Genomic DNA, 22,342 nt, shown 5'->3' on the forward strand with positions numbered 1-22,342 from the left:
AATAACCCAGAAATAATGCCCGTATTCTGGATTGTGGAACACTCACCCATTCATTAAAAAGAAAGAAAAAAAATTTAATTCAGTTTCCATTCTATGGCAGGCCTCGGACTAGAGGCTGAGCAAAAAGCAGTGAACAAGATAGATGCACTAATAAACACATAACAAAAACCACATGTTCATTGTATATTTTTGTTGTATTAGATATTGTTCTTTTGCCACCATTTTCTACATCTGGAGGATACTTTCTTGATTCCCCATACTTCTTTTAATAGCTGTATTGTTTCATATGTTCACATGATCATCTAGGCTTTTCTTTTCCTTTAGTTTATTTTAGAACTTTTGACTGAGTCAGAGAACAGCTGTCTCACTGGAAACCGCAGCGAGTTGGAGTCATAGATTGAGCAATATGTAACAGCTGCCTGCTTAACCTCAATTACATTTAAAATGCGTTGAGTTCTAAGGGAGTTCTGGAGTAACTCTGAAGTATAGAAAGAGACATTTCTTCTATCAAAACTCAAATACTTCTCACTTTACTTTTTTGCTAGCCTCCTACTTTTTTGCTATAAGAGACATACAATAACTCCAGGTGAGGACTCAGAAAACAATTTCATCTTTGGTGTGCCAACTGTGCTGAAGGATGCTTACTGCTACATTCTTAAATCCTGATGTTTGGAGTGGTGAGGGAGAGAGAGTGTTGGTATCAGAGATTTGTGGAGTCCTAACTGTGCATCATTTGTTCTAAAATAAATGCAATTTTCCTAGGTGTTAACATTTTACATGCCACTTTTTTCTCTGCACATATTTTTGCACTTCCTTCATCTAAGTTGTTGCCTTTTATCTATATTCTTTAATCATCAAAGGAGACTACAAGGCTCCTCCAGGTAGTAAATATTTCTGAAGGAACATAGAGGGGAGTTTCTGGAAGCTATGCCACTTAAGAAAAGAAAATGGACTAAGTGCTTACCTTGTTTTGTTATTGTTGTAGAACATGTATTTTTATCATGTCAGGGGGTATATATACATTTTGTATTTTGCAGTATAACATGGCTCTAAGTATACTTTCTACTGGCTTTTTTTTATGCAGGTAAACTAGGTCATGTTCAGTATTTTATTACTTCCTGTTCTAATGTTCTTTACTTCAGTAACATTTATTTTGATTGGAATAACAAAAGAAGAGATATTCATAGGCTGCCATTAGGTAAATTAACAACAGCCCCAACAAAAATATTTGCTTTTCACATCAATTAATTTACCATTTATAAGTGTATTGTGTCAAAAACAGTAGACTTAAAAATGATGTTCCACTTTAATTAAAATGAAACAGATTTGAAGTGGGTAATTCTCAACACTGTTTATAAATTTTTATATTTTGAACTGATTTTGCATTATCTGATATTATTCTCTATTTTAGTTTTTGTCTGGCACATAGTAAGTGCTTACATAAGCACAGTTCTCCATCCTTCTCCCTAATCTCTCATCACTTTGGTAATTACACATTGATTGGATTCAACCTATTATAAGGTTTGCTGTACACGTCAAAAAAGTCACTCCAAAGAGAAAACTCAGCTTATTTATTTAAATATTAATTGCATAACATAGCATTCAAGGTACCATGGGTGTGTGTGGGTATCTCCTGGAGGTTACAGAAATAAATAAAACACAAAGAAATAAGTAGAGAGAGTCCACAGGAGAATAAGTATCCATAAAGCAAATCAGGGTAAATTAAATGCTGCTAGCAATATGTGCAGTGCTATGGAGGGTCAGTGAAAAAAGAGACTATGTTAGATCAAAAGATAATATTTCAAGTTGCATTTTATTTCGGTATTGAAAATTTAAATTGGTGGAGATAAAGTGGTAATCAAGCCAGAGAGGACAGCATGAGCAATGCCCAGAAAGAAGCTAATAATTGTGGGGCAGGTTTAGACAGCAGTCGACAGTTTTATATGTGAGACTTGTGCAACATAGGCTTGCGAAGAAGTGTTCTCTCTACTGTGCTTACCTAGCATCTAGGTAAATTGTAGGCTGTGAGAAGGTAGTGAGCATTCCTGAACAGAGGAGACTGGGAATCTCATGAAGCAATAATTGTGATTCTTTCTCCTTTGCATCTCCAGCACCATGGACAGTGACGCTAGATGTTCCATGGATGCTATCGAATGAATGTTCAAAATTTTGCATCAATTCACTTAAGTCTGTAAACTATTGAAAACTGGGACTATTGTATTCCATCGTTCTTTGTATTATCCAAATAGCTAACATTTTAAAACCACTCATATGTGCCAAGAACTGTGCTAAGCTCTATATTAAGGTATGACCCTATAATATAGGAACTGTTAGGTCTTGGACTGAGGTTGTAGTGCCGTTTGATGTTGAAAGAAGATGGTAAAGGACTAAGAAAAACCACTTTTATCACACAATTCTTAATGCCTCTCTACATTTAATGCCGACTTCCCGCCAAGCTTTGTGCTGCCTACAAATTGACAGGAACCGGTGGCTGTGCTGGAAAGAGACATGTGAATACACACTTAGAACACAATATGATAATTGCCTCGGGTGTAGTAGGTTCTTTTTAAGGATTTTTAAAATAAATGTGAATAGAGGTTCTAATAAAATGGAAAAAGGGGTAAAACACTCCTTGTTATGAACATGATTTTAGAGCTATAAACGTAGAGATAGACACAGCCATGAGAGAGACTTATATCATCTTGTATGTCATTTAAATATCTATAAATATCGACAAAGAGTTCTGGCTTCTCCAGACATGGATGTAGCAGCAGGTAGATTAGTTGGATCCACTCAGGGAATGGAAACCGTAATGGGTTAAAAATATAATTGTGCTTGAGAATTAGATAGTGTGTACATTTTGTTCTGGGAATGTGGATGGAGAGACTACTCTATTTAAAGGGCGTAACAGTTTAGTGAAACTAGAAGAGAGACCTACTTATCTCTTACTAAGGTAAGAATAATATCCCTGACTGTCTGTACCAATACACGCAATCCACATCTATGGTTGGCATGCAGGTTCAGCAGCTGGGAAGCAAACCCCAACCTTATTAGGAAAGGAAACCCCAAACGGAAATGGATGATAAACCTAAACTGCTTGAAAATACATAATTGTGTCTTTTATGAATGATCAAATTTAATTTTGGAAAGATTTAACATTAAGTTTAAATCAAATCCATAGTATTCATAGTTTTCTGTTATATTTGGAAATAATCTGTGCATGTTTGGTGTTGTGAGCACTTGTGAATTTTAAAAGAATTTGGCAATTTAAATGTATAATTTGGCAATTTAAAGTTTCTAACAGATTAGGTTGTGATTCCAATTAAAACTTTCTCATAGTCCTTGTGAGTTTTTTCCTAACAGGGTAACAAGATTTTCCTAACTTTGTAAAAAGATTAGTATTTTAATGAGAAATTAAGATTAACTGTATTATAAATTGAAATCCATATATTTATAAGAACCACATAAATACTTGGGAGGGTTTGTTTAATATTGGAAAACATTTAAATAAATAAAATCCTTTTTAAAAGTATTGTTAAACTTTTCTAGATTTATAACTAAAATAAGATTTATATATTTAAATTAAAAGCATAGAGAAGGATTAGGATTTTAAAATTATAAACAATAATATATTAATTAAATAAATATTGAATAATATTTACTTTATATAAAGGCTACAAAGACAGCAAACAAAAAACTCATTTTGATACTTCTTTTTCTTTGAGAGTCAAATTACACAAGTGGGTATAATATAAGAGTTATTTTTAAGTGGTTTTAGTTGTTTGAAAGGTATATTATATAATCTGAATATATTATTTATATAATTAGAAATTAATATATATATCTTTTTAATGAAGAGCTTTTCTTACATACCTTTAAAAATAAATCAAGCCCTGGCCAGTAACTCAGTGGTTAAAGCATTGGCCCACGGACCAGAGTCACGGGTTCGACTCTGGTCAAGGGCATGTACCTTGGTTGCGGTTCATCCCCAGCCCTAGTGAGGTCATGCGGGAGGCAACTGGTCAATGTGTCTTTATCACATCTATGTTTCTCTCTGTCTCTCTCTCTCCCCCTCCCTTCCACTCTATCTGATAATAAGAAAGATATCCCTGGGTAAGGAATAAAAAATAAAAATACATACATTTCATATAGGTTATTTTTCATTATTTTCTGATTTCTTAATGTTTTTGTCACATTCCCACACACAATAATTCTTTCCAGTCACTAAATTAATTTAGCTTATACTCAGAAACTATACTTATAATTTAAAAAGTCTCAATAGTTTATTAATCCTATTGAGATTGTGTTTTTCTTAAAAAATTTATACATGTCTTTTCTCTCCAAACACTCTTCAATTAATTTTATGAATATATTTTCTGCTAGGGCAATCAGTAGGTAAAACAAAAGGTAATTCACTAACTACAAAACATTTTATTAGGGAAGGATATTTGTGGAAGCTCCTGGTGTTAACCTCCCAGGCCTCTAGTTAATGACTAATGATGAAGACAGGCCCCAAAGCAAAAAGCACTCCAACCGTAAGGTGTTCTGTAACTGAAACACTGATTCTTTAATATTTTGTGAATTTTCCATTCTAAGTTTCAAACAGACCAACTCACTTGTGGGGAAAGTCTTCTGTAGTGATACTGTTCTGTACATATGGAAACACTGTCATATCCCAGGTTTTGACTGCCTCCATGATTTCAGTAATTTCTGCAGTTTTGACTGTTAAGGTGCTAGAAGACAATCTTGCTATTACAGCCATAGGAAATGGCCACACTGAGGCATAATTCACATACTCCACACCTCACCTACTTAAATGGTACCATTCAATCGTGTTTAGCAAATATTCACATATTGTACAACCATCAACACAGTCAAGTTTAGGATGCTTTCATCAACCCCAATGAAACCCCATGTTCTTTAGTGGTCACTCACCATTCCCCCCAACTCCCCACTTTCATCCCTAAGCAAACACCAATCTACTTTCTAACTAGATAGATTTGCCAAGTTTCACATTTATGTTTTCTTCTAAGAATTTTATAGTGCTATCTTTTACATTTAGACCTTTGGTTCATTTTGAGTAAGGATGATAGCAAATGTTTTTATCTGGACTCTCCACTGTATTCTTTTATGTTTATTTTTGTCCTTATTCCAGTTTCATACTGCCTTGACACTGTAGTTTTGCAGTCAGTTTTGAAACCAGGAAGTGTGAGTTGAGTTGAAGTGGTGAGAGTGTCTCGTCTTGTTCCTAATATTAGGGGAAATGCATTGAGTCTTCAAGAATTCAGTCTTTTTTAGTAAGTATGATATTAACTGTGTGATGTCTGCACATGACCTTTTTCAGCTGGAAGAAGTTTTCTTTTATTCCTAGTTTTTAAAATGTTTTTTCACAATAAGATAATGGAATCTGTCAAAGCATTTTCTGTAACTGGGATGATTATGTGCATTTTCCCTCGTTTTATAGAAACAAGGTATATTATACTAGTTGAATTTTGGATATTAAATCAACATATTCTTGGGATAAATTAAACTTGGCCATGATGCATAATCATTTTTCTATATTGCTGGATTGTATCTGCTAGTATTTTATTGTGGACTTTTGTCTTTATTCCCGGTAGACACTGCTCTATGGTTTTCTTTCCTTGTGATGTTTCTGTCTGGTTTTGGCTTCAGGATGATTGACCTCATAGATTGAGTTGGAAAGCCTATTTTTCTGTTGTATTTTTTTGTGTGTTTCTGAAGAATTCTTATTCATTTTTCTTTAAAAGTGATAGAATTTACCAATGAAGCTACCTGGGCCTGAGATTTTCTTTGTGAGAATTTTAAAAATAACTGATTAAATCACTTTAATTTTTATAGTGGTATTGAGATTTTGTTTTTAATTCTTGTTTTTTTTGTACTTTGTGTCTTTCTAGAAGTTTTTCCATTTTACCTGTTATCAAATGTTTTGCTGTATAATGGTGATGGGTGACAGCCCCACTCTCATTCCTGGTTTTAGTAATTCAACTTTTTCTTTTTTTAGCCTGACTAAAAGTTTTTTAATTTTGTTGATATTTAAAAAAAAATTATTATTATTTTAAAAATAATTTTTCTTTATTGATTTTTAGAGAGAAAAGGAGAGGGAGAGACAGATAAAAACATCGATGAGAGAGAACATTGGTTGGCTGCCTCCTGCATGCCCACCACTGGGGATCAGGCCCACAACCTGGGCATGTGCCCTGACCAGGAATCATACCAGCCATCTAGTGGTGCATGGTCGATGCTCAACCACCTAGCCACACCAGGTAGACTTGTTGAATTTCCCTTTAATCCAATCTGTTTATCTTTATATATTTTGGATCTCTGTTGCTACATAAATGTGACATTTATAGTTATTATATTTTTCTGATGGGTTGTCAATTTATTATTATAATATGTCTGTTTATCTCTGGTAACATTTAAGTCAATTTAGTCTGATATTACTATGCCCACACAAGCTTTCATATGGTTGCTGTTTGTATAATACATCTTTTTACTTTCAACTTATTTCTATCTTTGAATCTAAAGTGTGTCTTCTATGGACAGCACAAATATATATACACATATATATGTATATATATACATACACACACACACCATATATACACACACACACACTATATATATATATATACACACACACTATATATATACACACACACAGACACACACACACGCACACATACATGTATAGTTTTATATCCCATCTGACAGTCTCTGTCTTTTGATTGGGGTTATAGTATAATCACATTTAATAATATTATTGATATAGTTGAATTTATGCTTACCATTTTACTTTTGCTTTGAGTAATTCTAATATATTTTTATTCCTCTATTGTTTCTTTATTTCTCAATTTTTCTTGTATTAAGAAAATACTTCCTAGTATGTTTAATTTTAATGTATTTATCTGCTTTTCTATAATTTTTTTTGTGTTATTGTCTTAGTGATTTCTCTAGGATTGATACAGTTTCATTATCAGAACATACTTTAACTTATACTAATTCTGGTTAGACAGAGAGAATTACTTTTATATAGTGCTATTCCTTCTTCCCTATTTTTGTGATATTCTTATTATACATTTTACATTTATACATGTTCCAAAACCAACAAACTATTGTTATAATAACTACTTTAATTACTTTTTAAAAATTTCAGAGAAAAGGAGAACTTAATGTATTTCTAAAGTTTGTTACAGTAATTTTTTGTTTGCCATTTCTATTCTTTTCATTTGTTTAGTTTCAAGTTATTATCTGATGTTATTTTCTTACTTCAATGCATCTGTGCTCTCTCCCATCTCCTTTGTGCTATTGTTATCAAATATATTTCAAAATACTATAATCCCAACAATAAAATTGTATTGATATTGTTTTACACAATTACTTTTTACATTACTTAAGAGAAGAAAGGTGATATATATATACTTATATGTATGTAAGAATTCCATAATTATCTTTAGCTATGCTTGTGGGTATGTGTGTTTGTAGTATATGTGTTAATATGTCTATCTGGGCCACATACTCTCACCTTTAAAAATCTTTCTTTAGTATTTGTTGTAAATCATGTCTGCTAGAGATAAATTCTCTCTGTTTTTGTTTATTTCTGAAAGTCTTTATTTTGCCTTAATTCTGTTTTTTGTTTTTGTTTTTTTTTTTATCCTCACCCAAGGACATTTTTCCATTTTTTGTTCAGGTAGAGTGGGAGGGAGAGAGGAACAGAGAGAGAGAGAGAAACATCGATGTGAAAGGAACACATCGAGGGCTGCCACCCGCACAACCGACCAGGGCCGGGGACAAACTGCAACCAAGGTACGTGCCCTTAGCGGGAACCCAACCCGGGTCTCTCAGGACAGCAGGTGGACGCTCTAACCGCTGAACCAAACCGGCCAGGGCTATTTTGCCTTAATTCTGAAATGTATTTGCTGGATATAAGATTATTTATTTATTTATTTATTTATTTATTTATTTATTTATTTATCACTTTGAATATGCATGCCATTCCACTGCATTCTGGCCTCCATGTTTCTGATGATAAATTAATCTTACTGGATTTTCCTGTGCATGACAAATCCCTTTTCTCTTACTGTCAAGATTTTCTCCTTGTTTTTAATGTGTCTGGTTGTGAATTACTTTGTATTTTTCCTCTTTGGAGTTTATTTAGCTCTTAGCTGTGTAGCTTAAAGATTTTCTTCAAATATGGGAAGCTTATACCCATTTTTTCTTTTCTCTTTTGTTTCGTTTGTTTTTTTGTTTTTTAGCCTCACCCGAGGACATTTTTCCATTTTTTGTACAGATAGAGTGGGAGGGAGGGAGAGAGAGGGAGAGAGAGAGAGGGAAACATCGATGTGTCCCTTTCACATTGAGTGGCTGCCACCCGCACGACCAACCATGGCCGGGGACAAACTGCAACCGAGGTACGTGCCCTTAGCGGGAACCGAACCTGGGTCTCTCCGGACCGCAGGCCGACGCTCTAACCGCTGAGCCAAACCGGCCAGGGCTCTTTTCTCTTTTTTTTCTCACTCTTTACTTCTAATACTCTCATTATGCATATATTGATGCATTTAATAGTGTTCCAAATTTCTCTATATGTTTGTTCAATTTCTTCACTATTTTTCTCTCTATTCTTTGGATTGCAAAATCTCTATTGATCTATCTTTAAGATTGTTGATTTTTTAAAAATGTATTTTATTGTTGAGAATATTACAGCTGTTCCCCATTTCCTCTTTTTTGCGCCCCCCCAACCCCACCCTACCCAGGTCTTAACTTGTCTATAGTCTGTGTTGATTTTTTTGTCAGCTTGAATTTATTATGAAGCCCCTCTAGTGAAAATTTTGTTTCAATTATTGGGCTTTTCAACTTCAAGATATCCATGTTTTTCTTTTTTATAATTTTATAATTTATTTTCTGTTAATTACATAATATTTATTTCTTGGTTTTCTTTTTTGTGTATAAAACATTGTCATGATACCTTTGTTTACTTTGTTAAGCATGGTTTTCTATAATTCTTTGAATATATATATATATACACACATATCTACCTCTATATCTATCTATCTATTATCTATCTATCTGTCTATCATCTATCTATCTATCTATCTATCCATCCATCTATCATTTATCTATCTAATTTATCTATCTATCAGTCGGTTGCCTCCTATACACATCCTGACTGGGGATCAAATCATAACCTGAGTATGTGCCCTGACTAAGAATCAAACCCACACACAACCTTTTGGTGCATGGGATGATACCCCAAACAACTGAGCCACCCGGCCAGCGTTGAATATATTTTTAAGGGCTAATTTATTGTCTTTGTCATGTCTAAAATCTGGGATTGATCACAGGCAATTTCTGTTGCCTGCTTTTTCCCCCCTCTGTATATTGGTCATATTTTCTTGTTTCTTTACATGGCTCATAATTTTTTATTGAATACTAGAAAATAAATTGTATGGGTTCTCTCCTCTTCAGGGCTTGTTTTTTCTTGTTTATTTGTTTAGAGATTTTGTTTGACTATTTTTTATGAGGTCTGTTTCCCCCACAGACCTCATAAAATATAGCCTCTGATAGCTCTACTGAGAGGGGGAGACCTTGTCCATGTACAGTCACTCTGGGTGACGGTTCTTCAGCTGAGTTCTCTTTGACTGTCTCTTGATTTGATCACTCTATTAAGCCAGCTGTCTCTATTGGCACCATACTCAGCTGTTAGGCTCTACTAATTGCTGTCTGATTACAATATTGTTTTGACAATGCCCTGGGGCATAAATTAGTCCACAGTTGGATCCAATCAAATTCAAGGTTTTTGCTGGTTTAGGTTTTAATGCCAGTCTGAAATTAGGTATGATTCCAGAAGAATGCATCTTGGTTGTCCTTTCTCTGGTTATCTCTGGCAAACTAGCTGGCCCATTGTTTACCAGCTTCTTCCTACTTGTCACCATCAAATTCTCCATTGTTTCTGAGACACTTCAGGCTTTAACTCTCCCACACTGTTTCAAATAAAGCTAGTTTGTTTGGGGAGAGCTTCAGAGCTCTCTGTTGCTATGGCCTACCTATCCCCTGCGCAAAATCTTCAAGCCAGGCTCCAGAGCTGTTTGTTGGACAGTGTCCTTCTTTCCCCAGAGTGACAGTCCTTTCTTAGGAGAGCACAGGGAGGGAGGTGGTAGCCTTAGGCCTTCCGGACTTGCTTCTCCTAGTGAGCTAGGGCCCTCTGTATTCTTCCTTACACATGAGGTACAATCACTGCCCTATGAGAAGTAATTAGGTGGAGGAAGGGAGCCCTAGATCCCTTGGCTATATTTGTCTGGAATTTAGTTGCAGTAATATACTTGGGATGATGAGAAATGCTGCCTGCTCATCCCATGAAAATAATGTAGTCTTTCACCTGAGCTTCAGAGGAAAGGAACGCCACCTGCTTGGTTACACTTCTCAAGATAGGAGCTTTCAAACATGGGGGTACATATATTCTTTCTGATTGGCGTTTCAGGCTTCTTAGGGTATATTCCTAGAAGTGGGATCACTGGGTCAAATGGCAGTTCAATTTTTAATTTTTTGAGGTAACACCATATTGTTTTCCATAGTGGCTGCACCAGTCTGCATTCCCACCAGAAGTGTACTAGAGTTCCCTTTTCTCCACACCCTTGGAGCACTTGTTGTTTGATGATTTGTTGATGGTGGCCATTCTGACAGGTGTGAGGTGATACCTCATTGTTTTAATTTGCATCTTTCTGATGATTAGTGATGTTGAGCATTACTTCATATGTCTCTTGGTCATTTGTATGTCCTGTTTGTAGAGGTGTTTATTTAGATCCTCTGCCCATTTTTTAATTGGGTTCTTTGTCTTCCTTTTGTTGAGTTGTATGAGCACTCTATATATATTAGAAATTAACCCCTTATCTGATGTATCATTGGCAATTATGCTCTCCCATAGAGTGGGTTGTCTTTCCATTTTGGTGGTTGTTTCTTTTGTTGTGCAGAAACTTTTGAGTAGCAGTACTATTTACAACAGCTAACATCTGGAAATAGCCCAAATGTCCATCAGTAGATGATGAATGGATAAAAAAGCAGTGGTACATATACACAATGGAGTACTATGCAGCTGTAAGAAAGAAAGATCTCTTATCCTTTTAGATGACATGGAAGGACCTGGAAAGTATTATCCTAAGCAAAACAAGCCAAACAAAGAAAGACAAGTATCATATGATCTCACTTATTGGTGGAATATAATGAACATACAGTCTGAGGAATGGGGTAGTCCCAGAGATGTGGAAGTGGGGTACAGACTGACAATCCCCTGAAGAGGAGGTGGTGGGGGGAGAGATAAACCACAGAACTTACATGAATGTATGCATGAACAGTGGACATGGACAACAAAGCAAAGCTGGGGACAGGGTGGGAAGAAAGGAGGAGGGGAGAATCAGTGGGGGGAAAAGGAGAAACATCTTTAACAAAAACAAAAAGATTGGAGCTTTCACCACATTAACTGGAGCCAGGCAAGGAAGGAGCAGGTAATGACGAAGTGTAATAGGTTCTTACTGTTCTTACTGAGATTTAGTATATTTTCATAGATATATGTTTTTGTTTGTTTGTTTTTTAATTTGCTGTGTGCCTTTGAAATAATTTTTGGAGACCTTAAGTTTTTTTAAATACAATTTTCATCAATTAACGTTGTTTCTCTGGAGAGCTGGTCCATGGAGCGCCTCATACTACCAATCAAAAAATAATCAATTACAAGGACTTAAAATTTCCCTGAAGAATTTATGCTTCTTCCTTTAGTACATGTGCTTTTTAATTTTAGCGTGTGCCAAATTGGCTCTGTCTGTGACTATGCCTGGGTGGTTTATCTCTGGTCAGTACTGTAAGACAAGTTCACTGCATTATTAACAGAGTCAAGGAAAGACTACTTAATCAACTAAATTGTCTAAAAGCTGAAGACTGATGGACCTTAGGACATGTCCAAATTTTCCTTGGGCAAAGGAGAATCTATTTATTTTACAGTCTAAGTTGAGTGTTATGGGGTGAGTAGGAATCATTCAGAGGAAGTACGAGGTTGTGTAGGGGAGATGAAGACTAACCAGAGAGAAAGCAAAAGGAGGAACAGTATGTCTCAGAGAGCACATTGACTTGAGGAACAAGCAGTTTAGTATGACTGGGTATAGGCTGGAATGCAAAATGTAGCAAGATATTTGATTTTAGATATAGGAAAGGCTAGAGCATGAAGGCCATTTATGCCAGACTTAGAAGTCTTGATTGAACAGAAAAGTGGCATCATGCCTCAGTTATGGGAAGAGTTGCATTGAAGTACACATTTAAAAGCCTTTTCCTACGGGTCACACTTTGGTTTTATCTTAATTAAACTTTGTCTGTTTTTTTTAAGGAATATTGTTAATCAGGACTTGTATAAAGTTGAATATAGTATTTCTGAGAGTGACAAGAATTATCTAAAGCACAACTGGAGGACATGAATGGATCCCAAGGCATCTTTTATTCCCCTGGCATCATAAAAACAGATGAATTATTACAAAACCACGGATAACTCAATATCTAAATCATAGCTGGAACTGCATAACTGGAATTTATCAGAGAAAAGACTCTGTTAGAACAGATTCAGCCCTATTATGCTGTCCACTGTAGCCAGGGCACACACATGATTGGATTAGTAGCATCTCCGCCAGCTGAGTTGAAATCGGATAGAATGAAAACAGAATCATAAGGCTTTGAGTCTTTTTGGCATGACAGAAAACCACCCCAGGGACAAGATGCTATCCACAGCTTATATTCCATGGTGCTGTTCATTGTCAGACTAAAGAGTCAGAAAATTGTGTATTCATGTTTAATTTTGTGAATTGTTCCCTCAGCCCTTAACTCTCATAGCTGCATTTACACAAGTACATCGGAAACACAGTTATTTCTGATCATTTTAATCAATTAAAAGATGTTTTCCCTAAGTTTGAACTGAAAGGTGTAAGTGGATCATGGTCCCTCGTTTATATAGATACAGCCAGGTACAGGGGTCTGTAGCATAAAGTGACTCAGAAATGATTATTTTTCAACCATATTAAAACTAGTTGACTTTGTACTATTTTGTAGCTGATGTGTTTCTTAAAAGAGTAAACTTTTGATGAATAAAGAATTTCCCATTTCTTTTTTGTATTCCCTATCTCCTTAGAGTTGGTAGTTTATCCCTAGAAAGTCTGGTGACATCTTTAATCCCACACTGTCGATGAGGTAAATTTATGTTTCTTAATGAATAGAAAGGTGAATTCTTTTAGAAAGAATTGGAAAAGATAGGAATTGAAAAATTTCTCTAAGAAATAATAAGGATATTCTGAAATTAGGGAAAATTAGATAAAATGGTGTCTCTGTATGGGCAACAAAAGCAGTTTCTGTGTGTATGTGTGGTTTTCTATTTTTTTTTTTAGATCATTATGATTTTAAAGCTTTTAAAAGTACTTTCATTACAAAAATAATTTTAGAGTATTTGGAAAGTACAGAAAAAGCAAAATTTAAATTACATATGTTCTCATTTTTTAATCACAGCTTCTGTTAACTTCAGGTACATCTTAACCTGTCCCCTATAAAATTAAAAATAAGATAATACCTTTTTTGTCTTAATATTTTTTGTACATTTTCATATTATTAAATTATCTTTAAAATATTTTTATTTATTTGTTCTCAGTTTATTAGGCATTTAGTTTCTATTTTTCTCTGCACTGAATGATGGCTTAATCATCTTTATATATCTATATATTTGTCCTTTTAATATTACTTCCTATGATATTATTGACAACAATCACTCAATAACATGATTTGAAATAAACTATGGATGCCCAATACCCAGCACTCATATTTCCTTATATTATTAATTGACCATGACCTTTTTTTTATATACAGAACCTGGTCAAAACCTCAATATATCTAATTTTCCCAACATACTGATATATTTGTGTTTGAGGCAGTCCCACAATTTGAAACCTTTTTCATCTGAAAACGTACCTAATTTTAACTAATTCAATATCACTTTTCAAATCCTTTCCTGCAATTACTAGACAATCTTACTAATTAGTATGATTTTTATACTAAGTTTTTACTCAATCTTATCTCCTTCAGATTGTTTCCATTTCAGGTATGCCTTGTTATACATTCAGACTAGCTATCTTTTCCACATCAGTCATGTCTGTTCATGAACTTTAAATATAGCTCTTCCCTAGTAGAATTATATACCAGCTCCTCCTTTCCACATTGGAGGCATTGGTAGAAAGTGTAGTTTTTTGTTTGTTTGTTTTTTTATCATAATTTTTTATTGCTTTTTTAGGGAGAGATAGAAACATCCATCAGAGAGAAGCACTGACATCAATTGACCGCCTCCTGCATGCCCCCTGCTGGGGATCAAGCCCGCAACCTGGGCAGATGCCCTTATCAGGAATCCAACTGGCAACCTATTGGTCCATGGGTCAATACTCAACCACTGAGTCACACTGGTTGGGAAGCTTAGCTTTCTTTTCCTACCACAAAGTAAACTTTACTTTCCATTAAAAAAAGAAGAAGTAGAAAAAGAAATAATTAAATGCCTTTGACTAGCTGAAAAGGAAAAATCTAACTGTAGGAAATTCAGTGACATGTCAGAAGTTTGGATTTCATACCAGGATAGAGACTGTACCTATAGACTCAATGGTCTGCATTAAAGTCAGGGCTTTGGTCTCAGTGATTAACTTTCTGGATGGCATTAGCCTGTGTTCAAACTTGGTCAGTGTTGGTTTGTTGTGTTTTACCATCTAAATCAAATAGCAACTTTTGATGGCAATCAGTGTTTGGTTTCCATGCTATTTTATTCTCTGCACATCTAACATTCACATTTGATGGTACTACACATATTTACTACCTGTATTTTCATACAGAGTAGTGTTATAATTAAAACCAGACTTTTAATGGTAAATGCTCTCAATATAAATTGGAAAAATGCTTGTATAATTAGGTTTACTAGAGTGTAAATAGGAGCAAAGACATTTCAGTAGTAATCAAAGGTGTAGTCAGAAAATTAAACAAATCTGTGTTCCCTCAGAAAAATTAAAGAGGATTCCTTGAGTTTATAGTATATTATTATCGAAAGCTTGGAGGCAAAGTTCCCTTATGTTCGACCTTTATCTGCACATCAAAATGCAGTTGTCGTCATTTGCAATGCTATATGGGCTTCAAACTATATTGCAAAGATCAGTACATCCTTTTAATGTCATCATTATTAGCTCATGTACTCTTGAAATCTTCTGTTTAAAGTTCTTCAGTATTCTTAGCTGTTCAATTAGCCGATGCCATAGTCTGATGTTCACATGTTGCTGTATATATGCAGGATAATTAGATCAGCTCTCTGAGGTTATTTTTAGTCTTTTCAAAGGGGTTGAGAATGCAATAAATTTGCTCCATGCTGTTATTTATGGAGAAAATGACTTGTATTTGATGATAGTTTACTCTGATGGTATTTGGAGAAAATTGGCAAAGTTTTTACTTTTTTTTCTTCTTATCAATGGGCTTCTGTTTCTGGCGCTTTGCTTTTAAAAAGCACCATGCCTGCTGCTGTACATAATAAATTCATCACACCGTGATCCAGTGCCAAGTCAGTTTGGGAAAAAAATAGCCTCAGCTCTGTGTCTGGGCTATGCATTCTGGAAATGTCGGACTTCTGAATCTTAATCCTGAAGTCTCATTATAGGAATGGTGAGAACCATATGGCCTGAAGAGCCTAAGAGAAATGGATAGAGAAGTACATCTGGCCATTTTGGCATCTACCACCACATTCTGGTTCAAGTCACTGTGGAAATGTGCACAGATCCTCTGGAGTGAGGGAGTGATTTGGTGTTTCAAGCAAGGTTAATAGGCTGTCATTATAGTTTTGGATGATGGTTGCTGTAAGAGAGTGGGATTGTTTCCGCGGAGTTCCACATCAAGCGGTGGATGCCTATTAGGATTCCCTGACCTGTGGAAGTTTGTAGTGTAGGGGCCAAAAGAGATATATAAATGAATAAATGCGATAGCCCGTGGTAAGTGCCATCTATGACACTGATAGAGAGTGTGAACGAGAAGGGGTGTGTGTTTGAAAGTCACAGCAGCACCTAGGTTGGATTCCGTGCTACTTCTCCATCGAGAATGAGGCCTGGGGATCTGTAGTCTAACCGGAACACTGCCCCCTCTGTGGGCTCGCAATGCCTCTTGAATGCATCATGGGCATCCAGGGTCTTTTACTGGGGGATATTTATCCAAGGGTGTGGTAGTGCCTCCTCCAGAAATTGTCTACCTTTACCCCACTTACCCAAAATAAAACATGCCTTCTTAAAGAAGTGATCGCTGTGTGCCAGGTATAGATTTTATTTTGGCTTGGCAACTTAGTGGTTTAAAAAAATCAATCTTAAAGATGAATCACTGAGATTAATGCACAGGAAAATTTTTATGGACAATATGATAGACACACTGCGTGTTAGGTAACAGTTTGTGCTACTGAATTTGTCTGCCAAACTCTCAAACTTCAAACTTCAAATGCTACCTGCTCAGGTGTCATTTTTATTTTTGAAGCATTTTAAATAAGAGATAATCACATCCAAACTATTGCTTCTATCTTGACATTTATTGTATTATATTTAGGCTTTAGAACTTATTAGCTGTGTGATTACGGACAAGTAATTTCACTTCTTTTCCCTCAGCTTCCTCACTTGTAAACTAGAAATAATGACCCCCTAACTCATAATTCTGCTCTGAGGGTTAATTGAACTTTGCATGTAAAGTGTCTGGCACGGTATCTGACACACAATGATTTATGATCGTTGTCATGTTGGCGCTTCCACAAGGCATTGCCCTTCTTGATGTCAGGAATGGCACCTTGCATACAGTAGTATTTCTATAAATCTTCACTTAATTTAATTATGTCTCAGGCATTCTAGATCTCAATAGCTTTTGGGTATAAAATGGTGGTAAGTGTTTTACTGCTTAAAGTAGTATGTCAGAGTAAGAATCTTCTTTTCCTTTATAGAAGATTTTCACTTAGACTATCCATAAAGTTTGACACTATGGTAGGAGGTGAGGTGTCGGGATAGTATTTCAGGGCAATGTAGGTCTTACGAACCCACAGCATGTCCTCAACTACACAGCCACTTATAATTTGGAAGGCAGAGGTGTTACCAGAATGGATAGAAAGCATCGTGTAAGGCCCTTTCAGAGACAATATCCAAAAGAACTGTTTCATAAATGATTTAACCTGTATAGGATAGAAAGACAGGGAAGAAAACAATGTGCATCACTGGCCACATCAATGGAAAAGCACTCAGTTCTGAAAAGCACTGTCTGAATCCCATCTCCACTGCTCAGCTGATCTAGCAAGGCATTTACTTAAGGTTCAAGGTTACCACCCATAAAATAAGGTCAATACTTTCTACTTTAGCAATTAGCATGAACATTAAACATATTATATATAAAAGTACATTATAGTGCTTTCCTGAAGTCAGAGATTTTGATGACCATTAGCACGTTTCCCCAGAATCAGTGGTTCTCAACTGTGGCTGCAGATTAGAATCTCCTAGGGAGATTTAAAACCCTGGCAACCTCCTGCAGTTCTCACTGGTGTTTGGTGTGGGTCCTTCTAAAATTGATTGTAACTCACCTGGCCAGTGTGGCTCAGTGGTTGAGCATCAACTCATGCACCAAGAGGTCACTGGTTTGACTCCCAGTCAGGGCGCATGCCCAGGTTGTGGGCCTGATCCCCAGTGTGGGAAATGCAGGAGGCGGCCAATTGATGTTCTCTCTCATCGATGTTTCTATCTCTCTCCCTCTCCCTTCCTCTCTCTCTTTCTTTCTAATATCAATAAAGAAAAAGTAATTAAATTGATTCTAACTCATTTATGCAGCAGTGCACACTGTCTGCCATGACCTTTTGCTTCTGCCTCTGGTCACACCTTCTGTGAACTCCACAACCAGATATTCTGTGAATTTGCTACCTAACTTTGGGAAGTCTGTGTTCTGCTTGTTCCACAGAGGAACCAGAGAACTAATGTCAGACTCCTGGTCTGCCCGGATACAGGGCTCTGTTTCCTTAGATGTACCTTCCTCCAGGCTTGGGAAACCCAAGCCAAAGTCCTCCTTCAGCATTTCTTCCCCAAAATATCTCAAATGCATGGGTTGGGACAACAGCCTGACCATATGTTTCCTTTCTCAGTATTCTTTATCTGTCTTCAACTTTTTGGTTCCATCTGGATGATGAATCACCATTTGGTAAAATTCTATCATCAATTGGGTGTTCAACTTGACATACTAAAGAGAGCGTCAAAGTGCTATCAACTGCGTATTTACTCCCTCCCCCAAATACATATGTTTAAACCTATTCCCTTAATGTGATGATATTTGGAAATGGAGTCTTTGGAAGGTGATTAGTCTTGAGGGCAGAACTTTTATGCATTGGATTTGTTCCCTTATAAAAGAAACCCCAGAGAGCTCCCTCACCTCTTCTACCATGTGAAGGCGTAGGGAAAAGATGTCAGTCTATGAACCAGAAAACAGGTTCTCATCAGACACTGATTCTGCTGCACCTTGTTCTTGAACTTGTCATTCTCCAGAACTGTGAGAAACGAATTTCTGTTGTTTGTAACCTACACAGTTTAAGGTATTTTGTCACAGTAGTCAAAATGGACTAAGACAAGGAGTAACTTAAAAAATACTTCATTTTAAAAAAATGTTGGTTTTCAAACCTACTTTTAATTTTTATTCTAGGAATCAGATTATAAACCTCAAAACTTTTTTTTTTTTTTTACATTCAACTATGACAGCCAGTCAGTGTTTCATGTGTTTTAAAATGATGTTGCTTGGCTGGGCAGTAGAGTTCCAATTTCTACGTGGGTACTTCTACCTTCCAGATAAGAAAAGACATACTAATTCTCAGATATTTTTTTTTTTCCACAGTGTTTTGAAAAAGCTTATAGGAGAGAAATATCCACCTACCTTAAAAATACTCCTTTGGACCCCATTTAAAAATATCTCTTTCTATTATCATTGCTCTTCTATTGTTGTTTTCAGCCAATTATGATCAAAATAATGTATTGAACCATACATTCTAGAAATTTTATTACTAGCCCTTTATTAATAGAATAGTGCCTAAATATTACACAAGTAGTGGTATTACTAATATAATACCTGTGTCTATTCCCTATGGAAGACATTTTTTTTTTTAAGTGTTTTTTTCGTTTTTGATTTTTAGAGAGGGAGGGAGAGAGAGATAGAAACATCAGTGAGAAAGAGCATTGATTGGCTGCCTCCTGCATGGCCCCCCTACTGGGGATTGGGCCAACAACCTGGGCATGTGCTCTGACCAAGAATCAAACCAGCGACCTCTTGGTTCATGGGTGGATTCTCCACCACTGAGCCACACCAGCTGGGGTGGAAGATATTTTTAAAAAAATCCTCACCTGAGGATATATTTTCTATTGATCTGAGAGAGAGAGAGAGAGAAACATTGATGTGCCTTCTGTATACCCCCTACTGGACCTGCAACCTGGGCATGTGCCCTGACTGAGAATTGAGCTGGCAAACTTTTGGTGTGAGGGACAATGGAACAACACCTAACCAACTGAGCTACACACCTAGGCTCTTAGGATTCCATTCTGAAAGTTAATTATTGTTGTATAAAAATGCAACTGATTTCTAGATATTTATTTTTTATCCTGCTACTCCACTGAATTTTTTTTTATCAGTTCTAGTAGTTTTTTGGTTGCATCTTTAACGTTCTCTATCTACAGTATCTTGTCATCTGGAAATAATGACAATTTTATTTTTTCTTTTCCAACTTGGATGTATTTTATTTCCATGTCAACTTATGTTGAATTTTGAATTTCATCGTTTTTCAACTATTCCATGAATCCTACATAGAGGTCAATAGATCTCTTATACCAATGTACATGAAGTGCTCTATAAAAATAGTTTCCCAGCTCCAACCCAGAGCTATTAAATGAAAATCCTCTGTATGTAATACTAGAAACCCTGTTACTTCTAACAGTCCACATGTGAGTCATCCCCAGTTTGAGAATCAGAGATTAACCTATATGGCTGTGTCATAAAAGCACCATAGAACAGGGAACAGGTATTTTTTGCATCTTGATGCATTTTGTACCTTAGACTAATATTCTATAAAAAGAATTAAATTTTGTCTCTTTATGAAAAAATAAATTGAGAAAAAAATTAAATCGACACAATTTTTTTAGAACATCTAGGAGCTTATTTATATTGTATGTCAATTTTCATGCAATTTCATAAAGTTGTATTATTTAAACAAAAAAATATAACTGCTTTTCTTAGGCACATTCTCATTATGGTGATAAATTATCTTATACATTTCTCATAGTTATAGTCAAGAAGAAATATTATGTTTGCAGATGTTGAAGTTACTTCTTCATTAAGACTGGAAGATGTTTTTAACTCAACCCCTACCTCCAGAATCTATGTAGTTTTATTTTTAAGTTTTCACAAAAAAGAATTTTTGGACTATAACACTTTAAAAATAATATCAAGTTTTTCTCTTTTAATAAGTACTTTTTTCCATTGCATAAATTTTATAAAGTTCAAATCTTTTCATGGCATTAATATTTCATATGCTTCTACTGCCAATATAATTCTAAGAGATCTTAAAAGACATAAATATGGCCATTTGTGTAGAAAATAGAAGTTAGTCTATTCAATGTAATTATTTGATAAGGACAATCACATTTTTTTATCTTCAAGAAAAAATAGCCAGTGAGTACTAAGCCTAAGTGATTTTTACATTCTTGACACCAAGAGTGATGTAAGTGAAGAAATAATGAAGACTGGGAAGAACATAATTTTCTATGTAAAAAGTTTACAGTATATAAGCATTACAAAAGTGCCTCTCCACATATCACAACAAAATTACATATAAATTAAAATTTTAATATATCATTTACCAGAAAGACATTATTCAAGATTCAATACACAGTCTATGTCCTAATATTGGCACTTGGATATGCTATAAGATATACATTTATAGAGTTCAGGAAAAAAGTCAGAAACACCATAATGAATTCATTACTCTAGTCAATATTGCATGTCCTGGAGTAGGAAAGAACATTTTAACAAAGGCTTTTAAGATTTAAAATTGCATATAAATGATAATTATTTTCATGGTCATGCTAATCAAGACTAGATTAGCTTGGTCATTAGAGGAAAATGTGGCCGGAACAGAAAATTATTCTAAAAGTCATCATTTGAACCTAGGTACTTTTTTCTTTTCTCTTAGTCTTGCCATCTCCCAGGTGAAAGATTGTGCTAATTGCATCCTGGAGATCATTTATTCCCGGAGTCTGAGCATTACTAGTGGGTATTTTTTTTTTCTTGACCCCAAGTACCTCATTTTTAGCAAGGCTTGAAGGATAATAGGAAGGCTTTCCCAAGGTTAGAATCAATAATAGATATAATGAGAAAACTGATTTCTAGAGAGGTAGCTGTATCATATATGAGGTCCATTTTGCTACTCTTGTGATAGTTCACTAGTCTTTTAAAAGAACTCTGTATACATATAAAAAATTAACAGATTGGCCCAGGTATGCACAGCCCTTCCACGATCCTGAACTGAAACTTTGTTCTGGCCCTGGAAGACTGATTTTAAGGTTTACTTACTTTCAAAGTGCATAGGAACCCCTGGGCATCTCTCAGAAGGAAACCTTGGCTGTAGGACTGGCTTGTAAGATTCTCCAAAAGAGTCTGGGATTTTAAAACATGGTGAAAAGATCTCATGGACCCATATTCACTTTTATAAAATAGAAAGCTCCCTTTGGGGTTGTATATCTCTTCATGGGACATGACACATATTATGTCTATAGCTAAACTAATTACAGAATAATTATCTCTCCCTCTCTCCCTCCCTCAATTGTTCTTCTCTCCTTCCCTCTTTTCTTCCATCCTTTTTCAGCCGGAGTCATTCTTTTTTTTGCTTTCTTCTTTTTTTTTTACTATGTTATTAGAATATACCTTGGGATTTCACAGTGTATTTTCAAAGTTAATTCCTCACTGCAAAAGAACATAAATTCTTTTTTAGATGCAGATATAATTTAAATCCTTCTGTCTCCAGACCTTTAGGCCATTGCTCCCAGTATATGGTCAGTGACTGACATTTATATAGCATTCACTTACGAAGACACAAAGCACTTGCCAATAAAACACAATGTTATTTTTTGTTAGGTTGAATGTCAAAGTGAAACTGCCGAACTCATCTAGATAGATTTGCATCTTTCTTTGGCTCCGATACGCTCTTCTTGGTTCCAATGCCTCATTTCTGGCAATGGCCAGACTT

Source organism: Molossus molossus, unplaced genomic scaffold, assembly GCF_014108415.1.
Source record: "Molossus molossus isolate mMolMol1 unplaced genomic scaffold, mMolMol1.p scaffold_m16_p_12, whole genome shotgun sequence".
Taxonomy (NCBI): domain Eukaryota; kingdom Metazoa; phylum Chordata; class Mammalia; order Chiroptera; family Molossidae; genus Molossus; species Molossus molossus.